The sequence below is a fragment of the Mesoplodon densirostris genome, chromosome X (genome assembly GCF_025265405.1).
Source record: "Mesoplodon densirostris isolate mMesDen1 chromosome X, mMesDen1 primary haplotype, whole genome shotgun sequence".
Taxonomy (NCBI): domain Eukaryota; kingdom Metazoa; phylum Chordata; class Mammalia; order Artiodactyla; family Ziphiidae; genus Mesoplodon; species Mesoplodon densirostris.
The window spans coordinates 7679867-7689309 of NC_082681.1; the positions used below are offsets into that span (position 1 = coordinate 7679867).

At 43.7% G+C, this 9443-nt stretch overlaps 1 non-coding gene across 1 annotated transcript; it reads left to right on the forward strand.

Moving 5' to 3' along the window:
• Positions 1-7285: 7285 nt before the first annotated feature.
• Positions 7286-7389, forward strand: LOC132482843 (U6 spliceosomal RNA). Its single transcript, XR_009531004.1, has one exon. It is a non-coding gene; the product is annotated as a U6 spliceosomal RNA (small nuclear RNA).
• Positions 7390-9443: the final 2054 nt, after the last annotated feature.

A 9443-nucleotide genomic window follows, 5' to 3' on the forward strand; every position in this document is an offset into this window, starting at 1 on the left:
TTTTGTTTGATTCTCCTTCTCAAGCTCTTTGACAAAACCATCTTTATAAATCAATAGTTCAAATGATTTTGGCAGTTTCCATTATAAGGAGTGTATCATATTTGGTTATCAAATCCATCTTGCTGTGATCCACACCCAGTACAATTATATCATAGATTTTCAAGGGGCAGAGAGAATTCTAACTGCCAACCATAACTATCTCCAACATATGGATGAAAAAACTAAGGTTCAGAGAGGGTAAATGTTTTGCCCAAGGTTGCACAGCAAGCTCCTAGTATCAGGACCACAGAGATATCCTCAGTCTCAGCAAGAACTCTCCGCTGCTTCACTCCAACACTTCTACTTGGGTGCAGTGCCACTGTTTTCACGGTTTTCCTTCTATTGCCCAAGGCACTTCCTTACCTTGTGAAGAAGCCTCTGCTGCTGTCAGTCAGGACCCTTGCTGGAGATGCCAAGTGAAAAAATGTACATTCAGTACAGCCTTGCTCAGTTTGTGCTTGGTTGGCAATGATGATGATGATGGTGGCAACAATGACAATGACAACCGCATTTATAGGGGGCTTACTGTGTGCCAGGCACTGTTCTATTGGGTTGGCCCAAAAGTTCGTTCAGTTTTAAAGTAAAAATATCACACATTTTTCATTTTCACCAGGAAATTTATTGAACAACATATTCACCCTTTTGTTTCACTATCTTCTGCCATTTTTCAGGCAACTTCATAATTCCATCTTCCCAAAACTTTTTATCTTTTTGAGCAAAGAACTGTTCCAGGTGCCTTTTACAGTCTTCCATGGAATTGAAATTTTTTCCATTAAGAGAATTTTGTAAAGACCGAAATAAATGGAAATCCAAAGGTGCAATGTCTGGTGAATACGGCGGATGAATCAGAACTTCACAGCCAAGCTGTAACCGTTTTTGTCTGGTCATCAAAGAAACATGCGGTCTTGCATTATCCTGATGGAAGATTATGCATTTTCTGTTGACTAATTCCAGACGCTTTTCATCGAGTGCTGCTTTCAGTTGGTCTAATTGGGAGCAGTACTTCTTGGAATTAATTGTTTGGTTTTCCGGAAGGAGCTCATAATAGAGGACTCCCTTCCAATCCCACTGTATACACAACATCACCTTCTTTGGATGAAGACCAGCCTTTGGTGTGGTTGGTGGTGGTTCATTTCACTTGCCCCACATCTCTTCCATTCCACGTTATTGTACCGTATCCACATTTCATTGCCTGTCACAATTTGTTTTAAAAACTGGAACGTTTTTGTTACATTTAAGTAAAGAATCGCATGTGGAAATACGGTCAAGAAGGTTTTTTTCACTTAACTTATGTGGAACCCAAACATCAAAGCGATTCACATAACCAAGCTGGTGTAAATGATTTTCAACGCTTGATCTGGATATTTTGAGTATGTCGGCCATCTCCTGCATGGTATAACATTGATTGTTCTCAATTAATGTCTCGATTTGATCGCTATCAACTTCAACTGGTCTACCCAACCGTGGAGCATTGTCCAGAGAGAAATCTCCAGCGCAAAACTTCACAAACCACTTTTGACACGTTTGATCAGTCAAAGCACCTTCTTCATACACTACACAAATCTTTTTTTTTGCATTTCAGTTGCGTTTTTACCTTTCTTGAAATTATTAATAAAGCATAATATGCCAAAAATGTTGCTTTTTTTCTTCCATCTTCAATATTAAAATGGCTACACAAAAATTCACCAATTTTGATAAGCTTTTTTTTTTTTGATGAACGCCGATATGACAGCTGTCACAATATAACTACCAAAATTGTTTCGAATGAAGTTAAAGACAACTAAGGGCTACTAGAGTCATCTTAGGGAAAAAAATGAACGAACTTTTTGGCTAACCCAATAAATTTTTTTATTAACTCATTTAATCCTCATGACAACTCTACAAAGTGGGTGCACAGGGCTCTTGATTGATATTACTTCTTCAACCATTTTCTTTTTCTGTGCGCCATGTGGCACCAGTGTCCTCTGCTGTGTAGGGAAAGCCTGTCTTGGGGATGAGTCCAGAAATCATGGTGATTTAGCCTGGTATTTGCTCCCCCATCCTCTGACATTATCCCACAAGACCCCTGTGATTTCAGAAGTAAATAGAAGTTCAACTGTGACAATCATAGCCATACTCTTGGATTGCTGATGCCCTAGAAACCTGTACAAGGTAAATCCATGAGGTGATTCCAGCTACTGCTGTTCCTTCTTCGTGGGAGAACTGTCTGTGTGTAAGGCAGGAGCCCAACACAGTGGCTGAGAATCTCAGCTCCACCACTTCTTAGTGCAGGCCGTGAGGCAAGGTACTTTTTCTTTCTGAGCCTCACAGTTTCTCCATCTGTATAACAGAGATAATAACATTCACCTTGGAGGACTGCCGAAGGGATTAGAAATAATGTATATAAAGAGCCTGACACATCAAAGTCTGTCAAGCGTGGCTAGTGTTGGGATGACACGTGTGCAGCCACTCATTTGTCAATACAATCTGTTCCCTCTCTTCCTCAGTTTAAGACTTCTTACTTGAGAACGTTCTTCTTTAAGATCACCAAACCTGGAACTCCAGATCATTGTTAAAGACCTATATGACCATCCAGTGATGGTACTTGAAACACACAAAGTTTACTGGGAGAGGGAATGGATGTTGGGTATTTCTTTTTGCTTTAGCTGAATCATCTCCTTTTTGTGTTCTCTCTGGTCTGCTTTAGGCTGCTATTGTCATTCCTGGTTTTCAGCTGTTCTAGAAGATGCTACAATTCCACAACATCCATCTGAAGGCTTTGCTATTGCTGTTTCTAAGCTAGTTTATCTCTCAGCATCTTGGTCCATTTTCTCTTCACACCGCTTCCTCAAATCCCCTTTCTTCATTGAAGCTGATTCACCCATGCTGCTAATTCATTAGCCAGATACTATTCCTAGCAGTAAGGATACAGGGATGAACCCGATGCACAAAAGCCCTGCCCTTATGGGGCTTGTGGTCTAGTCAGAATATCTACCTAATTTCTATTATTAGTTTGGCCAAATTTAGAGCAATTTTTACATTATGTATTATTTTGGAAATTTTTAACATTTGAGGGAAATGTTCTAATTTATAGGGCAATGCCAAAACTATATCGGAGTCCTCAGTTTCCACAGTCCTGCTGCGTGCCTTTAACTTGTGCCATAACACCTGGAGCCAGGACCTTAAGAGACAAAAAGGGAGGAGCCATTCCTCACTTGCCTCTCCTGTCCCTACCTGGCCCACTTCTTGATCTGTTCTCTGACTCATACATCATCAGTTAGGTTCCAGGCTCACCCCTTGCTCTTATTTGTTAAGCTTTGTGAATTCAGCCCTTGTAGTCCTCCCTCCACAGGCTGACTTGTCCCAGTTTGAAAACTGTATGACCCAGCAGCTCTTCAGTTTGGTGCGTAGAGAGCTCATTCTTGTCCCTGCTTCCTGGCTCTCAACCCATAACCTTAAATCCTCGGTACTACTCTCGTGGCAAACAGATCCCTACCTCCTTCTTAGGGATCATCTTTTTGATAAAGATCAGTCCTCTGTGTAGACTCCTCCCAGCTACTAAACCTCCCTCTTGGTTCAGGAGTGTTCACCATGGAAACCTCTCAGGGCCATGTTGGACTACTGCCCCAAACTCAATGCCAGCAGGCCTATGTGAGTAATAACTATGGTATCATCAACTTCTTCCTCCCTACATCCTTCTCCAGCTAGTGAAATGACATTCTTTTTCTCCCTCTTTTTTTTTTCTCAACCCCCCTTTCTTTCCACTTGAAATTAATCTTCCTAAATGTATAGCCCACATTTACTTTCTTGCCATACTCACTTCTTATATTAAACAGCATTCTCCAGAGAAACAGAACCAATATATAGATAGATAGATAGATAGATAGATAGATAGATAGATAGATAGGAGATTATGGGAATTAGCTCATATGACTATGTATGCAGGTAAGTTCTACAATCTGCCATCTGGAATACAGAGAACCAGGAGAGTGGGTGGTATAATTCAATCAGAGTCCAAAGGTCTGAGAATCTGGGAGGAGGGGAGGGAAGGCACTGGTGAAAGCCCCAGAGTCTGAAAGCCCGAGAGCCAGGAGCTCCAGTGACTGACAGCAGGAGAATATAGATGTCCCAGCTCAAGAACGGAGAGCAAATTAGCCCTTGCTCCACCTTTTTGTTCTATTTGGGTCCTCAGTGCGTTGCATGATTCCCACCCACATGGGTGAGGGTGGATCTCTTTACTTAGCCTACTGAGTCCAATGTAAATATCTCCCATAAACACCCTCACAGACACACCCAGAAATAAGGTTTTACCAGCTTTATAGGTATCCCTTAGCCCAGCCAAGTTGACACATAAAATTAACTATCATGCATCCCAATCACCGGTTCAAAGTTAACTTAGATTCTACAGGTCAGTCCTCCTCCGAAAATGGTCTCACCCAGACCTCTAAGCACCTCCTTGCTGCCAAATCATTTGCATGTCTGGCAGTCTGGAAACTCTCCTCACTTCATTCCCATGACACCACACTCCTCTTTTCTTTCTTCCTATCTCTCTGACAAATCTTTCTAATTCTTCTTTGTAGGCTTATCTTCCTCTACCTTGCCCTTAAATTCTGGAGTTCTTGTTCCTGTCCTCAGCCCATTTCTCTTCCATTCTACTCATCCCCCCGTGTAGTCACATACATTTCCATGGCTTCAGTTACACCTATATATCAGTGATTCCCAATCTCCATATGTAGCCCAGATATCATTCCTGAGCTTTAGACATGCAGCTTTGTATTAGTCAGGATGGAATAGGTTACAAATTTGTTTTAAACAATTCAAAAACCTCAGTGGTTTAACAAAAGTTGATTTCTTACATATGCTGTACGGGAAATACAGATTCAGTAACATTCCAAAGCACTGTCCTCCAGCATTCAGGCTGATGGAAATGCCATTATCCTGTACCTACACATGATGGGATACTCAGCCAGCTTGGTCAATGCAACAGGGGAAGACAGACTGGAGAATTATACTGCTAAATAAATACTTTGTCCCAGAAGCAACTCACATTATTACCACTCACAGCCCATTGGTTAGAAGTAGTCACAAGATCCCATCTAACTTCAAGTGGAATCCTCCAGTGTGCTGATAAGAATAGGAGAACCAGATATGGGTGAGCACTACAAGCCTTTATCAAAATATCCAACAGAGGGCTTCCCTGGTGGCACAGTGGTTGAGAGTCCGCCTGCCGATGCAGGGGACACGGGTTCGTGCCCCGGTCCGGGAAGATCCCACATGCCACGGAGCGGCTGGGCCCGTGAGCCGTGGCCGCTGAGCCTGCGCGTCCGGAGCCTGTGCTCCGCAACGGGAGAGGCCACAACAGTGAGAGATGCCCACGTACCGCAAAAAAAAAAAAAAAAAAAAAAAAAATCCAACAGAGTACTAGATATCTCCATGTTACTGTTACATAGGCACATAAAACTGAATATGTCCAAAACAGAACTCTTGCCTATAGCACTGCCCTAGATTCATAATTATTCTCTCTGCCTCCAGTCTTGCCCTTTTCCTATGAAATCAATATACTCTCCATTTTACATTCATAAAGATCTTTCTTCTTTTTTTTTTGTGGTATGCGGGTCTCTCACTGTTGTGGCCTCTCTCGTTGCAGAGCACAGGCTCTGGATGTGCAGGCTCAGCGGCCATGGCTCACGGGCCCAGCTGCTCCACGGCATGTGGGATCTTCCCGGACCGGGGCACGAGCCCGCGTCCCCTGCATCGGCAGGTGGACTCTCAACCACTGCGCCACCAGGGAAGCCCCCATAAAGATCTTTCTTAAACACAAATGTGATTGTGTCATTCTCATGGTTAAAACACTATTCAGTGGCTCCATGTTGCTCAAGATGTGGCATCAAGGCCACGATCTGGCCTTTACCGCCTCTCCAGTCTCGCCTCTGTCCCCTTTCCTCTTGGGCACCATCCCAAGTTCCTTGCAATTCCTTGAGCACACCATATTGTCCCATATGCCCCACACCTTTGCACATGCTGGTATGCCCTTCCTTGCCACTCCTTCCACCATCCTTTCTACCAGCCTGACTCCTTCTTACTTCTTACTTTTTAAAACTCAGCTCAGCCATCCCCTCCTGATGAAGTTTTCCCTGAAATCCTGTGCTTACTCCATTTACATAAGAAATAGGTCCAGAGTCCAGGAAGTAAGTTAGATCAGTGAACTAAGCAAAATATCTGCATAATAATAAAAAAATTTATTCATTGATGATTTAGCTCTGTATCTACAGCTGCACTATCTGATATGGTGGCCAGTAGCTACATGTGGCTATTTAAATTTATATTTATATTTTAAATTCACATTAAAATAAGAAATTTAGTTCCTTAGGCATGCTAGCCACATTTCAAGTGCTTAATACCATATGTGGCCAATTACTACTATACTGGACTGTGCAAATATAGAACATTTCCATCGATGTAGAAAGTTCCATTGGACAGTGCTGCTCTAGACCATGCTAGGCACTTTACATATATTATCTCATTCAATTATCAAGGCAGCCACATGAAGAAGGTGCCCTTTGTTTCAAAGGAGCCCCATTTTACAGATGAGGACGCTGAGATTCAGTCTGAGAATGGCAGAAATGAGAGTTCAGCTCAGGTCCATCCAATGCCAGAGTCCATGCTTTTTTCCACCACTCCACAGCACTCCTCAGTAAAGGTTCAGGAAGCCAAACCAGAGGCGGGGCATAAACAGTCCAAAGGCAGGCAAAGTAGAAGAACCAAAATGTCACTAACTCCTCTATGGAAGGTCTTTTCAGACAAGGACACCACATGCATGTCTTTCTGCAGCTGTAACTCCAGACTTCAGAGTATAGATTTGCCCGAGCTCACAAGGTAAGAAAACCAGGCACACTGAGCTGCAGTACGGGAGTTACTGACATTGTTACTGTTCATGTGTTTCAATTAAATATATTTTTGGGGACTTCCCTGATGGTCCAGTAGTAAAGAATCTGCCTTCCAATGCAGGGAACTCAGGTTCGATCCCTGGTTGGTGAACTAAGATCCCACATGCCACGGGGCAACTAAGCCTGCGCGCCACAACTACTGAGCCCAGATGCCTCAACGAGAGAGCCTGCCTGCTGCAAACTACAGAGCCCACGCACCCTGGAGCCCATGCGCCACAACTAGAGAGAAGCCCGTGGGCCACAACAAAGAGCCGTGCCGCAACAAAAGATCCCGCGTGCCTCAACGAAGACCCCGCATGCTGCAAGTAAGACCTGACGCAGTGCTTGCCTTGGCAGCACATATACTAAAATTGGAACAATACAGAGATTAGCATGGCCCCTGCACAAAGATGACACGCAAATTCGTGGAGCATTCCATATTTTTTGTGACCACCTAGAGGGGTGGGATAAGGAGGGAGGGAGGGAGACGCAAGAGGGAGGGGATATGGGGATATATGTATATGTATAGCTGATTCACTTTTATAAAGCAGAAACTAACACGCCATTGTAAAGGAATTATACTCCAATAAAGATGTTAAAAAAAAAGGGACTTCCCTGGTGGCGCAGTGGTTAAGAATCCACCTGCCAATGCAGGGGACACGGGTTGGAGCCCTGGTCCAGGAAGATCCCACATGCCGTGGAACAACTAAGCCAGTGCACCACAACTACTGAGCCTGTGCTCTAGAGCCCACGAGACACAACTACTGAGCCTGCGTGCTGCAGCTCCTGAAGCCCACCTGCCTAGAGCCCGTGCTCTGCAACAAGAGAAGTCACCGCGATAAGAAGCCTGCACACTGCCTTGAAGAGTAGCCCCTGCTCGCCACAACTAGAGAAAGCCCACGCACAGCAATGAAGACCCAGCACAGCCAAAAATAAATAAATAAATTTATTTTAAAAAACAAAGGCCTGACGCAGCCAAAAAAATAAAGAAAATAGGGCTTCCCTGGTGGCGCAGTGGTTGAGAGTCCACCTGCCGATGCAGGGGACACGGGTTTGTGCCCCGGTCCGGGAGGATCCCACATGCCGCGGAGCGGCTAGGCCCGTGAGCCATGGCTGCTGAGCCTGTGCGTCCGGAGCCTGTGCTCCACAATGGGAGAGGCCACAACAGTGAGAGGCCCACATACCGCAAAAAAAAAAAAAAAAAAAAAAAAAAAAAAGAAAATAAATAAATAAATAAATAAATATTTTTGGGAAGTGATAGCATTTTTTAAAAATGTATTTTCCTTGTCAAGGACAAGACAGTCTAAGTTCAGACCCCTGCTCTGTAACACACTCGCTATGGGACTTTGGGCAAGTTAATTAATCCCTGCAAAATCTGTAAAATAATAATAATAATATTGTGTCCCTCAGAGGGTTATTGTGAGGATTAAGTGAGATGAGTGCAGAGTGCCTACCATTCCTATATAATAGCTATTATTGTTCCAAAGCAACATATTCCCACTTTGGCACATGATTCCCATGGAATCAATTTCTAGAAATTATACCTGGATTTGAACTAACTGTTGAAAAATTCACATCATTAGAAGCCAGGACTTGGAGGTTAAGATCTCTCCCTGTCTACACAGTACCTCCTTATTATCAAGAGCACTTTTATCCATTCCTCTGCTGATGGACATCTAGGTTGTTTCCACATCTTGGCTACTGTGAACAGTCAGTGCTACAATGAACATGGGAGTGATAATATTGCCTCGAGATTTTCAATTCTTTTGGATAAATGCCTAGAAGTGGGAATGCTGGATCATATGGTAGTTCTGTTTTTAATTTTTTGAGAAACCTCCACACTGTTTTCCACAGCAGCTGCACCGTTTTGCATTCCCTCCCAACAGTGCAAGTATTCCAGTTTCTCCACATCCGTACCAAAACTTATTAGCTTTGATTTTTTCTGACAATGGAACATTATTCATCCTTGAAAAAGAAGGAAATTCTGCAATATGAAACAACATGGATGAACCTTGAGGACTTCATGCTAAGTGAAATAAGCCAGTCACAGAAAGACAAATATGGCATGATTTTCCTTTTATGAGGTATCAAAATAGTCAAATTCATAGAATCAAAGCATAGAATAGTAGGACTTCCCTGGTGGCACAGTGGTTAAGAATCCTCCTGCCAGTGCAGGGGACACGGGTTCGAGCACTGGTCCAGGAAGATCCCACATGCTGCGGAGCAACTAAGCCCATGCACCACAACTACTGAGGCTGTGCTCTAGAGCCCGTGAGCCACAACTACTGAAGCCCGCGCACCTAGAGCCCATGCTCTGCAACAAGAGAAGCCTGTGCACCGCAATGAAGAGTAGCCCCGCTCGATGCAACTAGAGAAGCCACTGCAGTGAGAAGCCTGCGTACCACAACGAAGAGTAGCCCCCACTCAAGGCAGCTAGAGAAAGCCCATGTGCAGCAACGAAGACCCAACGCAACCAAAAATTAAAAAAAAAAAAAAAAG